The sequence below is a fragment of the Podarcis erhardii genome (genome assembly GCF_964252035.2).
Source record: "Podarcis erhardii genome assembly, chromosome: 11".
Lineage (NCBI taxonomy): Eukaryota > Metazoa > Chordata > Lepidosauria > Squamata > Lacertidae > Podarcis > Podarcis erhardii.
In genome coordinates, this window is record NC_138501.1 from 34,898,496 (window position 1) to 34,922,391 (window position 23,896).

Consider the following 23,896-nt stretch of genomic DNA (forward strand, 5'->3'; position numbering starts at 1 on the left):
TGAAGGTGACTCAGAAATGACAACTAATCCAGAATGCGGCAGCTGGACGGTGACCGGGTGTGGCCACACACAAGATATACGTAATTCCTGTCCTAAAGGATCTACGCTGGCTCCCAGTACGTTTCTGGGCACAATTCAAACCCTTGGTATTGACCTTTAAACCCCTAAACGGCCTCAGCCCTGTATACCTGAAGGAGCATCTCCATCCCCATCATTCAGCCTGGACACTGAGGTCCAGCTCCGAGGGCCTTCTGGCGGTTCCCTCACTGCGAGAAGTGAGATTACAGGGAACCAGGCAGAGGGGCTTCTCGGTGGTGGCGCCGTCCACTGGAACGCCCTCTCATCAGATGTCAAGGAGATAAAGAACTATACAACTTTTAGAATACACCTGAAGGCAGCCCTGTATAGGGAGGGTTTTAATGCTCAATGTTTTATTGTGTTCTTATATCTGTTGGAAGTCACCCAGGGTGGCTGGGGAAACCCAGTCAGATGGGTGTGGTACAAATATTAAAACTGTTGTTGTTATAAGGTAGTCAATGACTACTAACCTTCATGGCTGTGTTCTCCCTACACTGTTGGAGACAGTATGCCTCTGAATGCCAGTTGCTGGGAATAACGAGTGCGGAGATTGCTGTTATTCTCCTTGCAGGCTTCCTATAGGTTGGTCACTAAGCAAACAGGATGCTGGGTGAGATGGACCATTGGTGTGATCCCTCTGATGTTCTTCTGCTCCCATGCTGCTGTTCTTGCTTGAATAGCAGTTCGTGGCTCTTGTTCCTTAGTCCAGTGGATGGAGTCCGGAGTGTCTCTCCCCACAGCCCTTGCTTGCTTCTGTAGTCTCATGGCAAATGGAAGGTGGAGCCGGGTGTCCTTTCTGGCAGGGAGGGACAGAAGCAAACTCCTTGCAGCTGCTCCTTCTCTGACTGATGGATGAAGCTGGGTTGGCCTCTCCTTTGACTGACTGAATTTTAGGCCGGCCACTCAGTGATAGTCTCAGGGTGGGTTAAATTGCATACAGTGGTACCTTGGGTTACATATGCTTCAGGTTAGAGACGCTTCAGGTTACAGACTCCTCTAATCCAGAAATAGTACCTCGGGTTAAGAACTTTGCTTCAGGATGAGAACAGAAATCGTGTGCCGGCAGCGGGAGGCCCCATTAGCTAAAGTGGTACCTCAGGTTAAGAACAGTTTCAGGTTAAGAACAGACCTCCAGAACGCATTAAGTTATTAACCTGAGGTACCACTGTATATTAAATTAAATCATCTTCCAGGGAGACAAAGGCAGCCTCACGGGGGCCCTTAGCACCTTGGCTGATGGCAGAGACCAGCATGTTGTCCTCCAGAACTGCAGACCCAGAACAACACATGCTTCAGTTTCAAAGCCTTGGTTCTTGCACATCATATGTCTGCTAGAATGGCAACCAGCTTTGGGCAACAACAAAGGTCTCATTACAATTAATTCATCACCACCTAAACCACTGTCTCAAGGCAATTTGCACTGAAGATAATTAAAGGCAGTTAAAGGCACAAACATGACCAATACATGTGAAGTAAGACTAAAACTCTTAACATGTGAACACCCATAGAAAAGCTTTGTTTATTTAGCTGGGAAAGCTTTTCAGAACAAAAATGTTTTCAACTGTTTCTGGAAAGTGCAGATAGTGGGTGCCTGCCGTGTCTCAACAGGAATGATATTCCGCAGAGGAGAGGCAGCCCTGCTTCTGAGATCTTTGGAGCTCACACAAGAATTCTAGGACCATGTAATTGGAAGGGACCCTGGGGGTCATTGTGGTTCAACTTCCTACAATGCAGGAATATGCAGTTGTCCCATATGGTGATCGAACCTGCAACCTTGGAGTTATCAGCACCATGCTCTCTCCCACAGACTGCAGCGTCTAAGGCAGTGTTTCCCAACCTTGTGTCTCCAGCTGTTTTTGAACTACAACTCCCATCATCCCTGACTAGCAAGACCAGTGGCAAGGGATGAATGGAATTGTAGTCCAAAAACAGCTGGAGGCACAAGGTTGGGAAACACTGGTCTAAGGCATAAGTCAGTCTCTGGAGTAACCTGGTCCTGAGCTGTATAGTATAAGGCGATGTATTCCAGACTGGATTGTTAACATCTTGGCAGGTTTTCCTAAATTTTTCTGAGAATGTAAGAAGCTGCCTTATACAATGCCAGGCCATTCATCCCATCCAGCCCAGTATGGTCCACTGAGGCCAGAAGTGGCTGGCGAAGGTGTCCCAAGCAGGACCCCAAAATTATTTTAACTTGAGACATTTGGGAAGGGGTGGACTTGAAACCTTCTGCATATAAAGCATATGTTCAGCCCATATGGTGGCTTATGTCCATTGGGAATGGTTGGGCAGAAGGCAAGGAAACCAAAGGTAATGGCAGATGCAGCCAACTAATTCTAATTTTGTCCTCATCCTCCTTCCTGCTGAGTTCTGCAAGGACAACACCAAGGCAGAGGCTGATAGGCAGAACCACACCACCCCTGGCTGGTTGCAAGTAAGAAGCCAGGGGGTCACTGAGGGCAGACCGATGGGGTGGGGCAGTGTCCCATTCAGCCATTGAGCTCAATGGGTGCTTCTCTAAAGATACTGCTGCTATTCCTATGGACAGGGCTCTTTTGAGTTATGCAAAATGGCTCCATACACTTCACCTCACACTTGATTGTGGATAAAGTCATGAAGTGGCCTTCATTGGTCAGGGACTGTAACAAGCTGCTGAAATTTGTACAGTCTCTTCGGGGGGGGGGGGGTTGAAAGAAACATTGGGCCAGATCCAGCCTGTTAATTGAACTTAGTTCCAGTAGAAATCAATAGGGCTTAAGTTAAGTCATTAATAATTTGTCCAATTGATTTCAGTGGGACCTAAGTTCAACTACCTGAGTCTGGACACAACTTGTTATTTATTTATTTATGCTTGCAACTTTAATGTGCGTGGGGAAGAGAGAGAGAGAAAACAGTCCTGTGTTTGGAAATGTTCCTTAAGAGTGTTGAAGGATGCTGAAGCAGCTTGCCAGGATTTTGCATCTTGGAGGGATGGAATTCATACAGCTTGAGCATGAGTACAGTCTGCCTGCGTACTCGCTTCCCATATGCTCAGTCTGTATATTTGCAAATGCCTACGTGAAATTAGACAATGCACCTTCCGGTTCCAATATGACACACTCCTTGCAATGAAACAGGCCTCACACAATCTTGCCTCTGGAAAGTTCTGCTGCACGGGGAAGTGGTGAGTAGGAAACGCTATTAAATGCTGAATATTATAGGTCAACAATCTGCCACCAGCATTATCACAGCGAGCTGTCATTTCGAGAAGACCAAAGGGAGCTGCGAAGAATTTTCCAAGAATTTATTCTCATAATAAATAACAACTAAATGATTGCTTTCTGCATATGACATGGATGTGCAGTGACATACTCTATACCTTTTTGCTGCCCCCTGTAAGTCACAGACATTTCTTGAAATATTAAGGAAAGGAACAGCGAGATATTATTTTGTGTTTATGTCTAAGTAACACGGTGAGGGACTGCCTGTCTCTTGTGCTTAGGATGGATCAGAATGAAGGAGGTGGCTTCATCAAATATACCAAAAATGATCATTGGGTGATGGTAAAATTAAGGCAACAGTCCTCACTATCAACTAAATACCTGGTGTATGAATCTTTTAAGAGAAACAGCTATGATCCAGGAGGCCAACTCCTCAGAGGTGTGGCTTCAATGGAGATGTTTCCTTTTTCCTTTTTGCTGCTTTTACTTGTTTATTGTTGTTGCTCTTTAATCATGGGTATATATTGTGTTTTTTAACATTCATTGTAAGCCTCCAAGGAAACACTTATTGATGAGTAGATATATACAGGTAAATTGAATATATAATAGTAATAACTGTAGGTGATCTCTGTTGTCATAAAGGTAAAGGGACCCCTGACTGTTAGGTCCAGTCGTGGCCGACTCTGGGGTTGCGACGCTCATCTCGCTTTATTGGCCAAGGGGACCGGATCTGGGTCATATGGCCAGCATGACTAAGCCGCTTCTGGCAAACCAGAGCAGTGCACGGAAATACCGTTTACCTTCCCGCCGGAGCCGTACCTATTTATCTACTTGCACTTTGTGCTTTTGAACTGCTAGGTTGGCAGGAGTAGGGACCGAGCAACGAGAGCTCACCCTGTCACAGGGATTCAAAACTGCCGACCTTCTGATCGGCAAGCCCTAGGCCCTGTGGTTTAACCCACAGCACCACACTCAGAGTATAAATAAATAGACTTAAGTCCTCAATTTCCATAGGTCTGTTCTCAGTATGACTTACAGCACAGTCCTAATAATGGGTGGCATTCCATCCTAGTCCTACATAGAGTAGACCCATTCAGGTTAATGGCCATGACTAATAGGCTCATTCATTTCAGTGTCTCTACTCTGAGCAGAGCATAGTTGAATACATTCCATGTTTGTTACTATGGCTTTTTGTGTGTGCAGAAACCACAAAATATTGTAAACCGCCCCACGATCCATGAATGAAGAGTGGTATGCAAATTTAATAAATAAATAAATAAATAAATGAAAATGAACAAACAAACATATGTCTACTAAGACGTAAGCATTATTGAATTCAGAGGGGTTTACTCCTAGGGAAGTGTGGTTAAGTTTCCAGCCTTAGCTGGATATCACTGAGTAATACCTTCTTGGGAACAATTCCAGTGTTTGAACTTTTGTAGGGGAAATACATTGGCATTTCACATTTGCTAATCCTTCTGGACTTTGGGTTGTCTACTTTGGACTGAATGCAATGTGTGTGTGTGTGTGTGTGTGTGTGTGTGTGTGTGTGTGTAAAATATATAAATTCCCCCAGACCCCTTTATGGAACTTCCCTTTTGTTTCTATCTTTAGGATGAAACCTAATTGCCACTGCAATTGTTTCTCTCTCTCTATTGTTTTATTGTATTTAAACAGTAACATAGAGGAACCACATTTCTACTGCAAATGTATCCAGTGACTGAGTTTCTGAGTGTTTCTGGTAAAGTGGGAAGCTGGCATTTTATATTAATGGCCCAGTATCCAGCCATCTATCAGTAAGTAGTTGTTTATTGTCTGTTGGGGAAGGAATAATTTAATGAAAATCATATCTGTGTGATTAGAGTACCCAGCCTGAATGGCAGATTATGATCTTGAGACAGTCACAAGCATGTGGTCATCTGTTTCATTTGTTTATTCCTTCGGCTTTCCCTCAGAGGCATCCAATCATTTTCTATACATTTATAAACCCTCACAGAACATTTATAACCTTCCCCTCCTCTTCTCAATGCAGTTTAAAAAAAAATAAATAAATCTCGAGCACAGAATAGTTCCAGACAAAAGGCTGTCAGAGTTTCATAACTATTTTAGCTTTCATTCTTATGATAAAGAGTGAGAAGTGGCGTCAAATTAATCCATTCTCGAGAACACCTTAAAATTATAATGAGGACAAAGTGGAACAAAATGTATTCATTCTCACGGCTCCTCTCCTGATTTCACCAGAATAGCAAATGGCAAAATATATTAATTCTTATAATAAAAATGTAATGAGGACAGGAGATGGTGCAAAATGAATTAATTGTAGCGGCAGACTCAGCAAATGAATGTGGAATTTTCCCACTCATTGCACCCAGTATAATTCCTGGATGGCCAATGGGCGCCATGTCGTCCTAAATGGGATACAGTATTGGCGTCTGCATGCCAGGGACCAGTTTACTTCGAAGATCACCTTTCTGGCACAGCTACAAATGCCACAATACACTTGTTCCACATTTGTAAGAAATCAGTCTCATACTGAGGCAGCACACAGACTCTGGAACTCCCTGCCTATTGACATCAGGCAGGAGCCTTCACTGTACTCTTTTTGGCGCCTGCTAAAACCATTTTGTCAACCCCCCCCCAAAAAAAACCCCACCAAGCCTACCCAAGAATACAGGGTGTTGGCATATGTTTTAATCAGTTTGTCATCATTGATTTTGATCAATTTTTTAAAAAAGTTTTAAATAGCTATTTTTCCAGATCACTTTATTGTATTATTTTTTTTATGAATCACTTTGTGGTATTCTAAGGTTCCAGAGCAGGTTACAGCATTAAAGCACAATATTAGAAGCAGTTTAAAACAGCTTGTAATCACAAAAAATGGGGTGGGGGTGGGGGGTACACACACACACACACACACACACACACACACCCCTCATATCAAAAGCCAAGGCAAAGAGCTATGCATTCAGCATTACACTAGAAGCTGTATAATGAAGGTGCTGGATGCACCTCTGCAGAGATAGAGTTCCACAGCTTAGGGGCCACCACAGAGAAGGCTTGTCTTTTGAGCGTGAGCCAACTGATTCACTTGAGAGCCAGCAAGACCAAAAAATGAGCGTCTTTTGGTTCAGCACTCTGGCGTGAGCCAGCAAATTCACACCAGGGAGCCAGACAAAAATAACCAGGACATTCTGGGATCCAGTCAGAAGCCAGGATGGCTTCCAAGACGTTCCGCTCAAATCAGGACAGTTGAGGGGTACACTTTTGACCTCCTGAACTTTTAGAATTAGCAAAACATATTCCGTTTTCTTTTAAATGTGGCCATGCTCTCATTTAATATCTAAAGGGGAGTGGGAAACTTCATTTTGCTAATTTTAGATGTCCAGAAGATAAGAAATGCTTGTCCTTTTAAATAAACAATGCAATTTGTGTTTGCTTGTTGTTGTTTTTTAAAGGAAGTTATAATTATAGCTGACATTTCAGAGCTCAGTGATGAAGGTGTAGATTTCGCAGAAAAGCTATTTGACTTGTGACATTAAGTTGGTGGAAGGCTGGAAAGGGGGAGAGGCATTGCTTGAAAGCCAGTTTTGTGGGTGAATTTGGGGATAAACCAAACACCATCTTTTTATACTTGGCAATTAAAAAGGGGCCAACATCCTTTGGCAGTCAGATTTCTCAAAATGACAACCCAGGTTTCCAACCTCTTTTTAGAGTTCTCACTCTGCTAATGTCACTTTAGCGCTTTTCACTATGATTACCACATCCACCGGGGGGGGGGGGCGTTATGTGCCTCAGAAATGCCAATTGTAATTACTCACATATTGAAATACATTTTATAGCTCATTCGTGGTGACAAGAGCTTCTTACCCTGTGAACTTTCAGGCGGTTAGCGAGAACAAATGGAGGCAGCCCAGACTTCCTTTTTAGTCTTCCAGAGGTGCTGACATGAATGAGCCACTAGGCAGCTTTGTTCCAAAGTGGCCATGATCAGCAACAGTGCCAGGTTATGGAGACAGTGGACACAATCCACCTGAGTTGTTCCATGGACACGTCTTTGTTAGCATTTCATTCCTCCGTTGCTAGATGTGTGATTGTTACATCACATGTCTGTGTTTACTTTCTAGGCTTGGAAAGTGTGAGAACAGAAGCTAGTCTTATCTCTTCCACTCTATTGTACTGTCGTACTTTCTCTCTCTGTCTCTTGGAGAAGAAGGAGCAGAGACGCCATGATTGCTTTGTGCTGTAAGGTAAAGGTAAAGGGACCCCTGACCATTAGGTCCAGTCATGACTGACTCTGGGGTTGCGGTGCTCATCTCACTTTACTGGCCGAGGGAGCCGGCGTACAGCTTCCGGGTCATGTGGCCAGCATGACTAAGCCGCTTCTGGCGAACCAGAACAGCGCACAGAAACACCGTTTACCTTCCCGCTGGAGCGGTACCTATTTATCTACTTGCACTTTGACGTGCTTTCGAACTTCTAGGTTGGCAGGAGCAGGGACCGAGCAACGGGAGCTCACCCCGTTGCAGGGATTCGAACCGCGACCTTCTGATCGGCAAGTCCTAAGCTCTGTGGTTTAACCCACAGTGCCACCCGCGTCCCTGCTTTGTGCTGTATATATTGCTTAATAAATACTTAAAATGCACATACCAACACTCCACTTCATTTCTGATAAACTCTGCTGAGCGTGCACATAATCTTCCGATATGTGTCGCCGGAAGCATGCCGGGACTGAAGATTTATGGACGTCCCAAGCTGTGCTTCATAAGGAAGACGCCCAGAGAGGTTTGTCTCATTCTGGGGGCTGTGTGTGCCCCCCAGGCATCTTTCCAATGGAAAATGCAACTGATGCCAAAGCAGATTCAGGATTCAATGGGGGAGGGGCAAATGCAAATACAGCACCTTTGGAAGCAATAGGATCTCTCCATTCTCATCGGAATGTTTTGATGGATTGTGTCCATGAACAGAAATAAACTGTCAAGCATGTGCTGTTTTCTCTACAGTGGAGATGACTCTCTTCTCTCTTTTTGTGGCTTTGGCAGTGGCAGCAGAACTGAATTTGGTGGCAGGCTGTTGCCATTCGCCCACCCCATTCCCATGAGGGAAGTTCTGGGGCATATTTGGCCATTGGGAGGGCAGTGGTGGTCACCACAAAGAATGACAACTGACAGAAGCTCCTGCCCAATTCAGCACTGCCATTGTTGGAGTAAGACCAAAAAGCAGAGTTCGGGAATATGGTTCTCCAGATGTTGCTGGACTGCAACTCTCATCATCTCTGGCTATTGGTCTTGTTTCTGGAGCTGATGGGAGTTGTTGTTCAGCAACATCTGGAGGGTCAGAGGTACCTCACAGTTGTCCAGAATTCACACTATTTAAGGCTGGGTCTGGGGAAATGGAGGCCTCTCCACCTGGTCCTTGGGACTCTCCCCACACCACCAACCATTGCCAGCCAAGCCCCATCTTCTCATGCCATGTCCCTCACTGGCCTGCTTTGCATCTTCCTCAAGTGTTTTTGCCTGCCTGGGAGGTGTTGAACTCTTACCATGCCTTTTGCTTGCCTGGATGGAGGACAGAGAAGGTTGTGTGAGAGTGTGCATAGAAATTAGCCTATGGGACAAAGGTTCATTGTCCACGTTTGCCTCGGTCCCCACCTGACACTGGCATGTGCCCCCAGAAGCTTGCTTAGACTTGAATGCTGCCCTCAGGCTGAAATATCTCCCTGCTCCCGATTGAATGGCAAAGGTGAGGATTCTGTGTTGGGCTTCAAAAACCATCACCCCTGACCACTGGACATGTTGGCTAGGAGCAAGAGGAGTCCAACACCATTCGAAGGGCTACAGGTTCTCCACTGTGAAATGAGAAGCATGGCAAATGTTTTTACCCATTCATCAGCTCTGCATTCATTTCAGAATGAATGAACTAATGAAAAATAAAAAAACAATCTGGCTCTGTTCTGTTCCGATTTAAATTTGTTTCAGACTGAACGCATGTCTCCATCTTCTTCTTCTTGTAGTATTTCTGGGTAGTTTCAGGAAGATGAAGATAGCACACTGACCATGAGAAGCAGCCAGGACATGAGAGAGCGAAAGAGGTGCTGAACTCCATTAAATTCTCTGAAACATGTCACAGAATCTCAAGATGGCAGAATCAGATCTCTCTCTCTCTCTTGTCTCTCTGATCATGGCATTGTTTGGCTTTACCTGCTTCTGCCTGCGCTTGTTTGGCAATACTCCAGTTGCAATCAGCTTGTAATCACCCAGGGTACTCTAAGTACAGTGGCAGCATAGTTAGGAGGGAATTAATTTTCCCTCCTTGACAGTTGTTAGTGTAATTCATTCCCTTGTTTTTAATTGCTGCATCAAACTGCTTTGTGGAATATTTCATGTCACATCCCAAGAGAAATCCAAAGAATGTACCTTGCCTAGAGTAATTTGTAGATCCTCCCTATGCACAAACACATACGCACATGGCCGTGTGTCCAGATAAAAGGTTAACCTGATTAACTAGATTCTGATTCACCCTTCGAAGGTAAGGCTTGAGGGACAGATGCAAGGGGTGACATGAGCAAGTGTAACTCCATCAAGTTTAAGAGAGTCAAACCATCTGACATTACATCCCTATTTGGCCTTTTGTACAAACAGATTGATATCAATTTACGCTGATATAATTGTAAGCCTGTTCACCACAATCTGGTGGAGTCCCTACTGAATAAGGTAAATAATAAATGGCATCCTCAGCTTCAGGTCCAACAGTGCTGACTTTATACAAATTAATTAAGTCATTAAAATTAAAAGAAAAAAATGCAACTGCTTAATTAAACCTTTGGCATTTAAGCAGTTACCAGAAAACAACCCCCAGAATTCTTTTAATTGCTTTCCTTACATTCTTCTGAGCATTATCTTCTTGATCTCTTGTGCATTTCCCAGATTTGTTCCCTGACATCTCCCGCCTACAAATATTGTGATGCTTATCACACAGCCCAGTTGTGGGCATGCTTCCTCAGAATCCCACTGAGGCCAAAAGGAATTACTCCCCAGGACTGCACCCTCAAAAACAGACCTTAACCTCATCCTTTGAAATGTGACTGCTGCACTGTGTGGGAAATATATTTCTGAGCAATTGCTTTTCCCATGTAACAAATGCGCTTTGGTCGTATTGGACAGTGTTTGTGACATCATCTGGGGTTAAGCAACGTAACTGCGACTTCCCAACACTTCATGCATGGAAACATTCAGGGATTACAAAGAGAGAGAGTTAAAAGTATACTAGGAGGTAAGCATTTCAGCACCTTTCAACTAGTTTCTTGCTGCAGCTCAGGCAGGATAGTGGAGCACACAACCTTGGGCAGACAATATTTATTATTTCTACTGAACACTTTATCCCACTTTCCCATCATGCGTAGTCAACTACAATATAGGAGTTCAAAGCAAATCATGATAAAACCGTAATAAAAAGAAGCTACTTACAAAGCAGAACAACGTCAGAAATGGCATTTTAAAAATGCTGCAGTAGCAGAATTAGCAAAAAGTCACACTTCAATTCCAGCACAAGCCCAGAAAAATAATTTGACCTTCCATTTGAGCCTAAATGATGAACATGTAGGTGCCAAGCAGACATTTGTGAGGAGTAGAAAGTCGGGGGGGGGGGGACAGGGGTTTTGCAGCTCGAATAGTTGCACAGAAGATGGGATGCCAACAGGTGTCACTGAACTCCTTCTTCTATACAATTACTAAAGGTGCGTAAGTCCTGTCCTTTATTTCATCTGTCCACCCTAGTGGGGAGGGAGGGTGTCCCAAATATGTGATGCTATCACAGAAAAGGCTCTGCCCCTGGTTGCCACCTTCCTGGCCTATGAAAGCTGAGACATCTAGAGAGGGCCTTGGATGATGATGCAAACAGTGTGATGGGGCAGAGGCACTCATCTGACATCCTGGCAGGTGAGTTGCTGCTGCAGGTAGAGGTGTCAATGAGTTCAGTGTGGTACAAACACATTAGCAGAGCTAATTCACTGCTCTTGCCAGTGTTGTTTGCACCATGCTGACCTTACTGTTGCCTCACCCCTTTCCCTCTCAGTAAGCAGCAACAAATCGCCTGCTGGGAGGTCAGGTAAGCAACTGTGTCCCAACATGCTATCCTCTACTGGATGGGAATGGGCAGGTTAGTACAGGAGACATCATATTTATCATAATTATATCACTGTCTGCTTGGAAATATAATTGTTTCTGAGCTCAGTTGTTCTGGCTCTGCACCAAAATTGCTCTTGCAATTTTGGGTGGGACTTCCAAGATAACTTTAAAGTTGGAGATAAATAGTGGGTTGGGTGAGAGACGCAAAATGCCCCTGCTGCTCTGGAAGATTTACAGCATTATTTTCCTAATTGAGCATTTTATAACACACAACAAGTTATTTTCATTCAAAGCAGTGCATTAAGCATAACCTCATGTGTCCCCATCAACATGCCAAATGGCATCTCTACTTTTTGGAGGGAAGAGCAAGTCGGTAAATAACAATCTGGTAGAAGAAAACACACCCAAGGATTTGTGTGTGTGTATAAAACTTCCACTGATGTTTATTTCTGAAGCCTCAAAATTTAATTCATCTGCTGAATAAATACCCTTCGGATATTTTATCTAGTTGATATTCACGTCAGAGAGCAATCCATTTCCCTCTGTTCTTTTCTGCAGCATCAGAAACATAACTGGTGGCCATTCTTTCACATTCTGATGGCTTAAGATTTCTTTGTGGGATGACAAGAGGATGAAGACCCAGTGAGACAAGTTCACATCATGTTAGAGTGACTGTAAGGCGTTACGCTTTGCTATCCGCTTCAGTATTGTCATAGGCTAAGCTAAAGACCCAAAGTAATTCTGAAGAGTGGGACTTGGGTGGACATGTGTCCTCTATTTGAAAGGCTGTCAGAGGACAGTTTCCTCTTTAAAGAACAGAAGAAGAGCCTGCTGCCTCAGACCAGTGGCCCTTCTAGTCAGCATCATCTTCTCACGGTGGCCAGCCAGGCACCTATGGGCAGGGGCAAACAAAGGCTAATCGACACCTGGGGTGGGGCAAACCACCGGCTATGCATGCGTTGCACCACTACGTATAACACATGCATGGTGTTGCTACAAGGGTGCATGTGCAGCGTCTCTGGGTACAGCGCTTGCGTGCGACACCGCACATGCATTGTACATAGTGGTTTGTCGCCAGCGCTGCCCGAGTGCTATACGGATGGTGGCGGTATCCTCTGCTCATGGCAGCGGCAGAGGGATCCTTCACTTGCGGCTGTAGTGGCGATGGAGGGATCCCACTGCCGTCCGTACAGTGTTCAAGCAGTGCCAGTGGCAAAGCGCTATGTACAGCGCAAGTGTGGTGTCACTACGTACAGCTCATGCATTGTACGTAGCAGTTTGCCACCAGCGCTGCTCAAACACTGTACAGACAGTGGCGGGATCCTCTGCTCACGGCTGCAGCCACAAACGGAGGATCCTCCACATGCAGTTGTGGCAGCGCAATGGCTGCTCGCGTCACTGCACCTGGGGGTGTCGGGGCAAGCACCCCATGGGGTGCCTTCTTGTTACCCACCCCCAGACATGGGACTCCGGGGTGCACTGCCCCCACCCCCTCGTGACGCCACTGCCTATGGGAAGCCCACAAGCAGGACCTGAGTGCAACATTACTCTCCCCTCCGGCAGTTTCCAGCCACGGCTATCAGAAGCATCACCTCCTCTGACAATGGATGTAGGAAACAGCCATTAGGATCGGTAGCCATTGATAACTTGATACACTGTGAATTTGCCTAATCCTCTTTATTATTATTATTATTATTAATAATAATAATAATAATAATAATAATTTATACCCGTTCCATCTGGCTGCGTCTCCCCAGCCACTCTAGGAGGCTTCCAACAAAGTATTAAAATACAGTGGTCTGTTAAACACTAAACACTTCCCTAAACAGGGCTGCCTTCAGATGTCTTCTAAAAGTCTGGTAGTTGTTTTTCTCTTTGACATCTGGTGGGAGGGCGTTCCACAGGGCAGGTGCCACTACCGAGAAGGCCCTCTGCCTGGTTCCCTGTAACTTGGCTTCTCACAGTGAGGGAACTGCCAGAAGGCCCTCGGCACTGGACCTCAGCGTCCGGGCAGAATGATGGGGCCACTCAAGTTGCTGGCCAGTGCCTCCCACAGTTTGACTATCCTGAATCAATCCTGGCTTCAAATGACAAGAAAGGAGATTCTGACTAAACATCAGGAATAACTTTCTGATGGTAAAAGCTGTTCAACAGTGGGACAGTCTCCCTTGGAAGGTTGTGGACTCTGCTTCCTTGCAGGTTTTTAAGCAGAGGTTGGGTGGCCATCTGTCATGGATGCTTTATGAGATTCCTGCATTGCAGGGGGCTGGAATAGATGACCCATGGGGTCCCTTCCAACTCTACAATTCCATAGTTCTACGAATCTTCGAGCATTCAGTTGTATTGGATCCCCATGAGTCCTAGTGTGTCATGAGAGAGGGAGAAAAACTTTTCTCTAACGACTGTGTCCATACCATACATTACTGTACTGTGGTACCTCGGGTTACACATGCTTTAGGTTACATACGCTTCAGGTTACAGACTCTGCTAACTCAGAAATAGTACCTCAGGTTAAGAACTTTGCTTCAGGGTGAGAACAGAAATCGTGCTCCGGTGGCGCGGCGGCAGCAGGAGGCCCCATTAGCTAAAGTAGGGCTTCAGGTTAAGAACAGTTTCAGGTTAAGAACGGACCTCCGGAACAAATTAAATACTTAACCCGAGGTACCACTGTATACACTTCTATCATGTTGTCTCTTGCCTTGTCTCTAAATTTAAAAACCCCAAATGTTTCCTCGTAGGTTTCTACACATGCTCACAGACCTCTCTCTATCCTCTTTCCAGGCAAACAAGAGGCACTATCAGAATTCCAGGACACTTTCTAGTCAGGTAGAAACATTCAAGGAGGTTGTGAAACAGGGTCAGTAAGGGGTGTGGCCTGGGAAGGGTGCGTGGCCTGGGGTGAGTCCCAGGAGCCAGCAGAGAAACATTTGACCCGTGAGCCCCACCCCTGTTTTAAGCTGTATATGTCTTCTTTCCATCAAGAACTGGCTTCCTTCAGTGGCCCACATTCTGTGGGGGGCAGGGAATAGGACTTAAGCACACAGAGAGGTTTTCATGGCTTATATGACCTTGGTAATTTGGTCCTCTGAGAGGAACAGATATTAGCTGCATGTTCCTTGCATGACCTCCACTGGGTCAGAATACAATGAGTCTGGATATGGGCAGAGAATGAGCAACAGACATTAGATACATTTAACTGAGGGTAGCTAGGACTTCCCCTGTGGGTTTCTATTTATGAGGATGGAACAAAAGCACTGCTCTTATTCCCGAAAATGCCAACAACCTGCTCAATACATTTCTGTAACATGCTGAATAATGCAAAATCATACTGACAGACTATGGAATATCCTGATTTTGACATCTGACCTAAATTAAGCCCTAGACATCCCTGTAAGACAAGGCAGAAATCAAAAGGCAGTTTTTAATTCGCTGGAAAATGATAGTAAACATCGGCTTAACCTGTTCAGCAACAATCATCCCAGTATCATTATTATTAGCTTACTCTTCTTTATACATGAATGCAAAAAAAATATTTATTTGCAGCCTGGATTTCAGAAGTAAGGCTCATGATGCTTACCTCTTAGTTATACCCACTTATCTGGCAGAAAGTCGTGATGAAGTCCATGGGGCTTACTTCTGAAAACACATTTAAAGGATTGTGCTGCAGGTTCCAAGTAAATGTGCATGCAGCTACAGCTTTAGACAAAACAGGACTAATCCTGAGGAAACAATGTTTAGGACCGGAGGATTAAGAAGGTGAATGAGGTGATTTTAGGATTTAAAAAAAACACAATGCTGAAGAATTCTAGAATGACCACTCCCCACTTCAAATGGGGGGCGCTTTTTGCATGGCCGTACGCAGCCCCCTGGCCCTACACGATCCCCGGCTAGTCAAGCTGGCTTCGCCTCCCCAAGCTGGGTACCTGGAGGTTCCCACCTAACCTCAGACAGTTGACCAATCCTAGCTGGGGAGGTGTTGCCAGGGGAGATGACCTGGTAGGGTTAGGACCGCCCTGCACACACAATAGAGGGTGGAATTTACCTGAGAGTCCTCAGTTGGCTCCAGAGCTTCTCCCACCCTGCCCTCCCTCAATTTATGCCTTCCTTTTGCAGGTTAAGGGACGAGGGTCGCGCTGTGGGTTAAACCACAGAGCCTAGGGCTTGCCGATCAGAAGGTCAGCGGTTTGAATCCCCGCGATGGGGTGAGCTCCCGTTGCTTGGTCCCTGCTCCTGCCAACCCAGCAGTTCGAAAGCACGTCAAAGTGCAAGTAGACAAATAGGTACCGCTCCAGCAGGAAGGTAAACGGCATTTCCATGCGCTGCTCTGGTTCACGAGAAGCAGCTCAGTTATGCTGGCCACATGACCTGGAAGCTGTACGCCGGCTCTCTCGGCCAATAAAGCGAGATGAGCGCCGCAACCCCAGAGTCGGCCATGACTGGACCTAATGGTCAGGGGTCCCTTTACCTTTACCTTTGCAGGTTAACCTCTTCCTTACAGGTATGCGGGCACTGCTACGGTCATTGATGGTTACTGTTGAAGGACCGGGAAGGAATTCCCCTGCCTTGGCAGGTTTTGCCTTCCCCGTAGCAAAACATCACAACTTTGGCGGTTTCACTGGCCTTGGGCGGAATCCTTTAGTCTATCTTCCCTACATGGGGGGCGGGGGGTTAAGTGGTGACCCACACCCCCCCTGCAGCAGCGATCCCAGGGTTCCCTGTTAAAGGGGTTGTTTTGAGGGGAGTCACTGTCCATACCCCGTTAGGTTGTTAGTGCTCTTCCCTGCGTTGTGGAAAAATGGCGGGCGGGCTCTCTGCTTAAACATACATTTTCCAGAGGCAGCCTAATCCCCACACAGTTTGGATAACCCTGAGGTTTCCCAGATCCCCAGCTGGGGACTGGGAGGGATAAACGCCCAATGCCTAAGCCAAGGTCTCCCTACATCTGAAAGTTTAATAAAGTTGTGGCCAATTTTAATCCCATAACACGTTGTCATGAGTTCCTCCCGGGGGGGGGTTGCCTGGGGGGTGTCGCCTGGGGTCTCCGCCTGGCCACGCAATGTGATTTACATGAGACTTGTTTTCAAAATGTGTATGTGTATAGGGGTCATCAACCAGTTCAAGATCTTTAGTAGCATCATCATCATCTGCCTTTCAATTGATTAATTAAAGTCTGTAGTCTGCTGGCAGTAGGAGTACAATATGGGCATGTCTTTAAGTTAACATCTTACATTAAAAACCTGACAGTACCAAACTATCGAAGGCTTTTCACCAAAGCCAGACTAAACGTCTTTCCTTCTGCAGTGTTGGATGGCAGGTTGAGAGGAGTTCCCTACCAGGACAGACTTTGCTCGTGTGCTCAAGACATCAATTCCATAAAACATATTTTGTTGCACTGTGCAAAATATGAGCAAGCCAGGGCTGAACTGATACTACCCTTGCTGGTACCTTTCCTGGGAAAATCAGAGGCTCACTATGTCAGGTTCCTATTGGAAGACCAGGCAAATGCTAGAACATTCGCTGTGGCAAAGTTTTTATCGGTGGTTGCAAGAACCAATGATCCCTATATTCTGAACAAAATGCTTGTTTAACCTGGAGGTAGGCTGTATGAATTGTGTATTGCTTTGTAACAATTTGTTGGGTCTCTGGACCGTAATATAGATTGTTGTTGTTGAATTGCTTAGGGATTGAGAACATGGGCTTGGAAGAGCACATCATCATTTGAGACTCTGTCCTGCCATGCGATGCCCCAAAGCTTCCTGATGCAGCACAAGTGGAAGGCATAGAGGCATCTCTGCAGGTGGCTGTAAGTTGCTCATGACTCTCTTCCATAAAGCAGTGTGCTCATCAAATGAGCCTGGTAGACCTTTTTGAAGAAAACCCTTTTTGCTCATCATAGGAGCAAAAAGGGTTTTCTTGTGTGTGTGTTTCTTTGTGGCTGATTAGCTGCTCTCCCTGTGCAAAGGTCAGAGGGGGCAGGGTTTCTGTTGAGGCAGGTGATTAGCTGTGGGAGGAGCTTATCAGAGCTTGCAGGGCAGCGGCGCGCACAGTTTGATCCATCTTTTAGATTTAGGGGAGCTAGTCTCAAACGTTTGTTGGGGGAGACCTAGGGTTTTTTTGGAGGGGAGTTATTTGTCCTGTCTTCATGCTTTTTATGATGGAGGACTGCTGTAGCCACCCCCAACGACACGTTCTCAAGATGGAGGGGGAGGGAACAGCTGCAGTCGCCTGCAGTTCCTGCGCAATGTTTGCCATCTTGCCAAAGGTTGCAGGCAGCTTTACCTGCAGCAATTGCGTGTTGATTGCCCTCTTAGAAGACAAAGTCCAGCAACTGGAGGAACGTGTAGCTACGCTCCAAAGAATTAGAGAGCTGGAGCTCTTCTTGGAAGCAACAGAGCACACCGTCTCCACCAAGGAGGAGACAGGGGACTCCCCTGAGAAGGAGGCTAGTTCACCAACACAGGAGCCAGATATATGGAGAAACGTGACTCAAAGAAGTAGGGGGCCCAGGGTTCGCTCTGATTGTTTAGAAATGCACAATCGCTTTGAGGTCCTCTCCCCTAGCATGGAAGATGAAGAGCAGACTCCATTTGAGGATCTCTCCCTCATTACAGTCGATCAGGTATATGAAGACGAGCAGCAATGTCAGTCCTCAGGGAATGTGCAGGTGACCTTGGAATGGACAGCTCACGGAAGAACCCCGACCAAACCTAAGAGGAGGCGTGTAGTGGTGATAGGGGATTCCCTACTGAGGGGAACAGAAGCAGTGATCTGTGGGCCTGACAAGATGTCTCGGGAAGTGTGCTGTCTCCCTGGGGCTAAGATCCAAGATGTAACTGAATGACTGCAAGGAATCATAAAACCCACTGACAAATACCCCTTCCTCTTGGTTCATGTGGGAACCAATGACACTGCAAGGAATAGCCTCCAGAAGATCAAAAGAGACTACGAGGCTCTGGGCAGGAAATTGAAGCAATTAAATGCACAAATTGTCATCTCATCTGTCCTCCCAGTTGAACAACGTGGCCCAGGGAGAGAGGAAAAAATAGTGGAAGTGAACAGCTGGCTTCGCAAATGGTATAAACAGGAACGGTTTGGATTCTTAGATCACGGACTACAGTTTCTTGAAGATGGACTTCTGGCAAGCGATGGGCTGCACCTCACAACGGTTGGGAGGAATGTTTTTGCCAAAAATCTCAGAAACCTCATCAGGAGGGCTTTAAACTGACTAATGTGGGGGAGGGAGACAGTGCTCCTGAAGGTAGGAGTCTATCAATTGATGAAGATGATCATCCAAATGTCATAGACCAAATGGAGCAAACAGCATGCAGACCTAGTGGTGGGAGGAAAAAATCCTTAAATAAGAGACACGGGGGAATGATTAATGGACTTCAATGTCTGTACACTAATGCGCAAACCATGGGAAATAAACAAGATGAGCTTGAGCTCTTGGTACAGCAAACTAAACTACAAGAAAGAAGATTCCACCTAAACATTAGGAAGAACTTCCTGACAGTAAGAGCTGTTCGACAGTGGAATTTGCTGCCAAGGAGTGTGGTGGAGTCTCCTTCTTTGGAGGTCTTTAAGCAGAGGCTTGACAACCATATGTCAGGAGTGCTCTGATGATGTTTCCTGCTTGGCAGGGAGTTGGACTCGATGGCCCTTGTGGTCTCTTCCAACTCTATGATTCTATGATCTTGGTATTGGACCAGCACCCTCAATTCTGTAGGTGGTATCCAACAAACTTGTTCCACCAGCGCAAGGATTTGCCCCATGGAACTTCCCCTTCTCCTTACCCTGCACCACCCCCACAGCTGCTCTGGAGGGTTGGGGGGGCAGAAGAGATCTGGGTGGGGGGAAGGGAAAAGTTTCTACCTGGCGATGCCAGGAGTTGGACTTGAGACCTTCTACATGCAAAGCACATGCTCTGCCATTGAACTATGACTCCCACTTGAAATGGAAAACAGTGTATGCTAGGGGAATACAAGGGTAGCCTTCAATATTCCCACCCCCCTGGAAAGCAACATGACAAAGCAAGGAGTGCATTATACCTGGCCAGTGAACTGACAGATTCTCACTTCTGTTTGGGAAATGCCATCTATTCACTGAGAGATGCCCCTCCCTGCTCCCAGTCTCAAGAGCAAAAAATGTCCATTGCTTTGTATTCTCCTTGTCCCAAAGCCCCAATATATCGTCACGAAGTACTCCTCAGCATTTCGAATTATAAAATCAATCTCTATTTAGGTAAGAGGGGGAGATTTTTTTTTTTTTTAATAATGTGTTTTTGTGAGTTGTGTTCCTGCTCTCGGTGTTGTATTATTTATTTATCAGGCCTATGGGGTGCCCTGCCACATGGTAATAAGAGAATCTGCAGAAACGAGAGACATAAGCAAAACCACAGTTAGCAATATTGCAACACTGTAGGACCTATTTGAAAATTAACAGAAGGGAACAAAACTGCAAGGCAATGACAATGCACTGAAGCTTCCCCCCTCCCCAGCCTGCCCACTGCAGAACATTTGCTGCAGAAAGGAGATTAAAATGAAATAGGATAGTTATTCATCGATTAAAGTTGAGCCAGTAAGAGAATGAACGGAGAGAACCAGTGTAGTACTGTATAATGGTTAGAGCGCTGGACTGGGACTTGGGAGAACCAAATTCGAATCCCCACTCGTGCCATGAAGCTCACCTTGGGCCAGACACCATTTCTCATTCTAACCTACCTCACAGGGTTGTTGTGAGGATAAAAGGAGGAGGAGGAGAATCGCGTACACCACCTTGAATTCTTTGGAGGAAAGGTGGGATATAAATGTAACAGCAACTACATAGACATCCTTTCCAATAACCTCTCCCAATCTACACACACACACACACACACACACACACACACACACACGTACTCACTTACACAGATGAAATATACTCAGAGTCGAGTGTGAATTTCATGCTCTTTATTCAGCTCATAGTAGCAATGAATGAAACTTTCCCCAAAACATCTAGCTATATATACATTACTTACACAATGGGCCCCGCGTGATTGGCTAATTCCGGGCTGCTCCTGCAGGCCAATCAGGTCACTGATTCACTTCCACCTGGAGCTGGATTGGGTGGCTCCTGCGGACCAATGAGACTGCTGCACTCTGGATCCTATTGTTCTAGGATTCAGCTCAGTACATAACAACAGAGGTCCCTTTAAAATGGGGCCAAATCAAAACAATACCCATCTCTGGATCTATCCCAAGCAAGTGGTGAGCAATGAGTGTGGACCTCACTTCTCTATAACCCAGCATGCCCTGTAGTCCCACTCTCAGTGTTGCAAAAGATCCACGTGGGGGCATGGCTTTGTCTGAAATATCAACCAGGCAAAAGGGACCTGTGTGTGTTGGCTTCTGTGCTTGTAGGGCCTATTTGAATGTTACACCCTTGTACAGACACCTGGAGACACTGGAGGCAGGGCAGGTACATCGGGTGAACGATGTGTGTGTGTGTGTGCACGCACACACACACACACACACACACACACACACACACACTCCTCTTCCTGGCATATTCTGAGACAGATTGGCCAAGCCAGCCTTGTTTGAATGTCTTCTGATGAGACAGACTCAGTAGCATCATATGAAAAGCTTTGGCCCTTTACAAAATTGTGCACCTAGTGCACCTTTGAGGTGTGCTTTTCTCCATTTCTGTGCTGGTGTTCACAAGCAGGATACAACTTCCAGTCTTTTGGTGGTTGCATGTTTTGTTTAGGTGTTTTAAAATATCCATTATGTTTTTTGAGTAAAGTGTTAAATGATGTGATAATTAGGGAGGCCACAAGCTCTTTATAAAGGACTGCCCTCTGCTCATTGGAGTCCCCTGTCTCAAGGACTGTCTTGTCAAAGATCAATTTAAAGATAAGGAACCACAAGAAGGGAGAGAAGGGCCCAGAAGCTGCCTGTTAACAATTTGCACCTGGACAACAGGCTGAGAAGGCACCCAGTTCACCTGGACACATTGAACTTCTGTTGAAATGAGGCTTTTCTCAAATTTCAGCTATACACATCACGTCCTCTCTGTTTTCTTCACAATGCCTAAGTAGCCACCCGAGTGATAGCCCTGATTTTACTCAGCAATTCTTTAACAATTATTATCATTATTTTACCCAGGCTTCTGTGAATAGCGTCACTGATAGCTTGCTTTCACTCTCTTGCTTGACTTACACATGCAGCAGTTGCAAGGAAATGATTTATTTGGCCGTCTGTTTTGAAGAAGTCAATTTCGGGAGGGGCAAGGGGTTTCTCCACACACCCCACCCTTCTCAAAACAAACTCTCATGGTGAACTGAAGTCTCTAGAAGTGTGGAGAATCAAACACTCAGAAATGGAGCCCTTGTGGCTTTCTTCTTGGTCTGATGTAGCTCTATCAGGGCTAGACAAAATAGTAAGCTGTAACAACTGCCTTCAGATTTTGCGGTGGGGAGAGCAGCTGTATTTTCCCATTATTAGAGCACGACCAAGGTCCTAATCTTGTTCTTTCATCTCTCTCCTCTTCTCTTTCACACACACTCCCATGCACCAGCCCCCATTTTCTCTCTTGTACATTCTGATGCATGGCATTCCATGTCTAAGCTGTTTATCCTCTTTGTGGCTTTGTGGTCGACATTCTACCTGCAGCACACCGTGATTCCCGTACCCATGTACCCATGTGAAGTGTTAGTAGTTTGACTAAAGCCACTTTCGCACCATACATTCAAAGCACTATGATACCACTTTAAACAGTCACGGCATCATAGCCCCCCCCCCAAAGAATTATGGGAGCTGTAGCTTCTAAAGGGTGCTGAGAGTTGTTGGAAGACCCTACTCTCTTCACTGAGCTCTAGATCTCAGAGTGGTTTAACAACCAATTCCTCTTCACAGGGAACTATGGATGGCCACAAGGGAACAAGAGGCCACAGGGAACCATGTTTGGAAGAATTGCGTGTGAGAGTTTTGGCTGGTGCTGAAAGCTGGACACAGAGGCATATCTTGATCTGTGCTGAACCCAAAGGGGTGGTTTGTAGATGTTTCAGTGTTACAGAGTTAATGCTGTGAGCCTTACTCCAACCTGAACCTATATGTGTGTAAATGTCAGGCTTCAGGGAATAGGCTTCCTCCCCCCTTTGGCAGTAGATAAGCAGACTCTTGAGAGTCCCATGGACTGCAAGAAGATCAAACCTATCCATTCTGAAGGAAATCAGCCCTGAGTGCTCACTGGAAGGACAGATCGTGAAGCTGAGGCTCCAATACTTTAGCCACCTCATGAGAAGAGAAGACTCCCTAGAAAAGACCCTGATGTTGGGAAAGATGGAGGGCACAAGGAGAAGGGGACAACAGAGGACGAGATGGTTGGACGGTGTTCTCAAGGCTACCAGCATGAGTTTGACCAAACTGCGGGAGGCGGTGGAGGACAGGGGTACCTGGCATGTTCTGGTCCATGGGGTCACGAAGAGTCGGACACGACTAAACAACTAAACAACAACAAGCAGAACAAAGGGAAAGGAGTCTTCCTTACCCATTAGAAACTTTAATGATCACAGTGAGAGAACAAAGAATCCATTTCCTAGGAATGAAGGTGCTCCCAATTAAGGGTTCCACCCACTTCCTCCCTAGTCACCCACGTCTTGTAACCTGATCTCGTAACCACTGTGCTTTCTGTGCTGCCTCCTTATCTGCTCTTCTTGACCTTGGGCTGAGCAGATGAATGCTTTCCAGAGAAAGTGAGTCTGTTAACTCTCTCTCTCCCAGTGCTTCTTCTCCTAGCTGTTCCCCACCCAGTACTTCCCAGTTTCTGCTTTCTGAACTATGTCCCTCTGCAAACCACTGTTCCAAATCTATACTGTCCTCCTACTCCTGGGAAGATTCAGGATCCTGATCAGGAGCAGGGGGAGGTTGAGGCTCCCACCATTCCTCCTCAGTGCAGTCCTCCTCAGCACAGTCCCTGACAGTATATATGTATAAAGAAAGCCATATATCCTAAAGACACCACAGTGTCTGTTTACCATCATTCCATGGAAACTGAACTCTGGCTAAGCTCTGGAAACACTGGGTTCTCTTGACGCTTGGAGACGGGGGCATGTGTATATTAGGCAGACTTAGCTGATAAACTTTCATGAGGACTATTAAAAACCAGAAATCAGTGTGGAAATGTGGAGAATGGAATTTAAGATGAGAAGAATGAGAAATGGACAGAAACCAACACTGCTGGATTTTCCCATTTCTAGCTTTTCATGGTCCCAGATTCAGTCTCTGGCATTTCCAAGCAGGACTGGGAGAGAAGCTTGTGTGAAATTAGCGAGGACAATTCTGAGCTAGATGGAGTCGGTGGAAGGCAGCTTGCCATGTACCATTGGGATGGTTGCTGTGCTTTAGCAATAACACATGAAAGGTGCTCATCATCTACAAGTTTAGCCTTACAGAGCTTGTGACGGCAATTCTGGGGCTTACATCTGCGTAGAAATGTATAGGGTTGAGCTGTAAG

General features: G+C 45.8%; 1 long non-coding RNA gene across 2 annotated transcripts; it reads right to left on the reverse strand.

Moving 5' to 3' along the window:
• Positions 1 to 441: 441 nt before the first annotated feature.
• LOC309352376 lies at positions 442 to 10,384 on the reverse strand. 2 transcript variants are annotated; one of them, XR_014161270.1, is made up of 3 exons: positions 10,335 to 10,384; positions 7,146 to 7,398; positions 442 to 874 (listed from the first exon to the last, which is right to left on the reverse strand). It is a non-coding gene; the product is annotated as an uncharacterized lncRNA (long non-coding RNA). The 2 variants fall into 2 exon arrangements; XR_014161271.1 differs by lacking the exon at positions 10,335 to 10,384 and adding an exon at positions 7,926 to 8,139.
• Between the last annotated feature and the right edge of the window lie 13,512 nt (positions 10,385 to 23,896).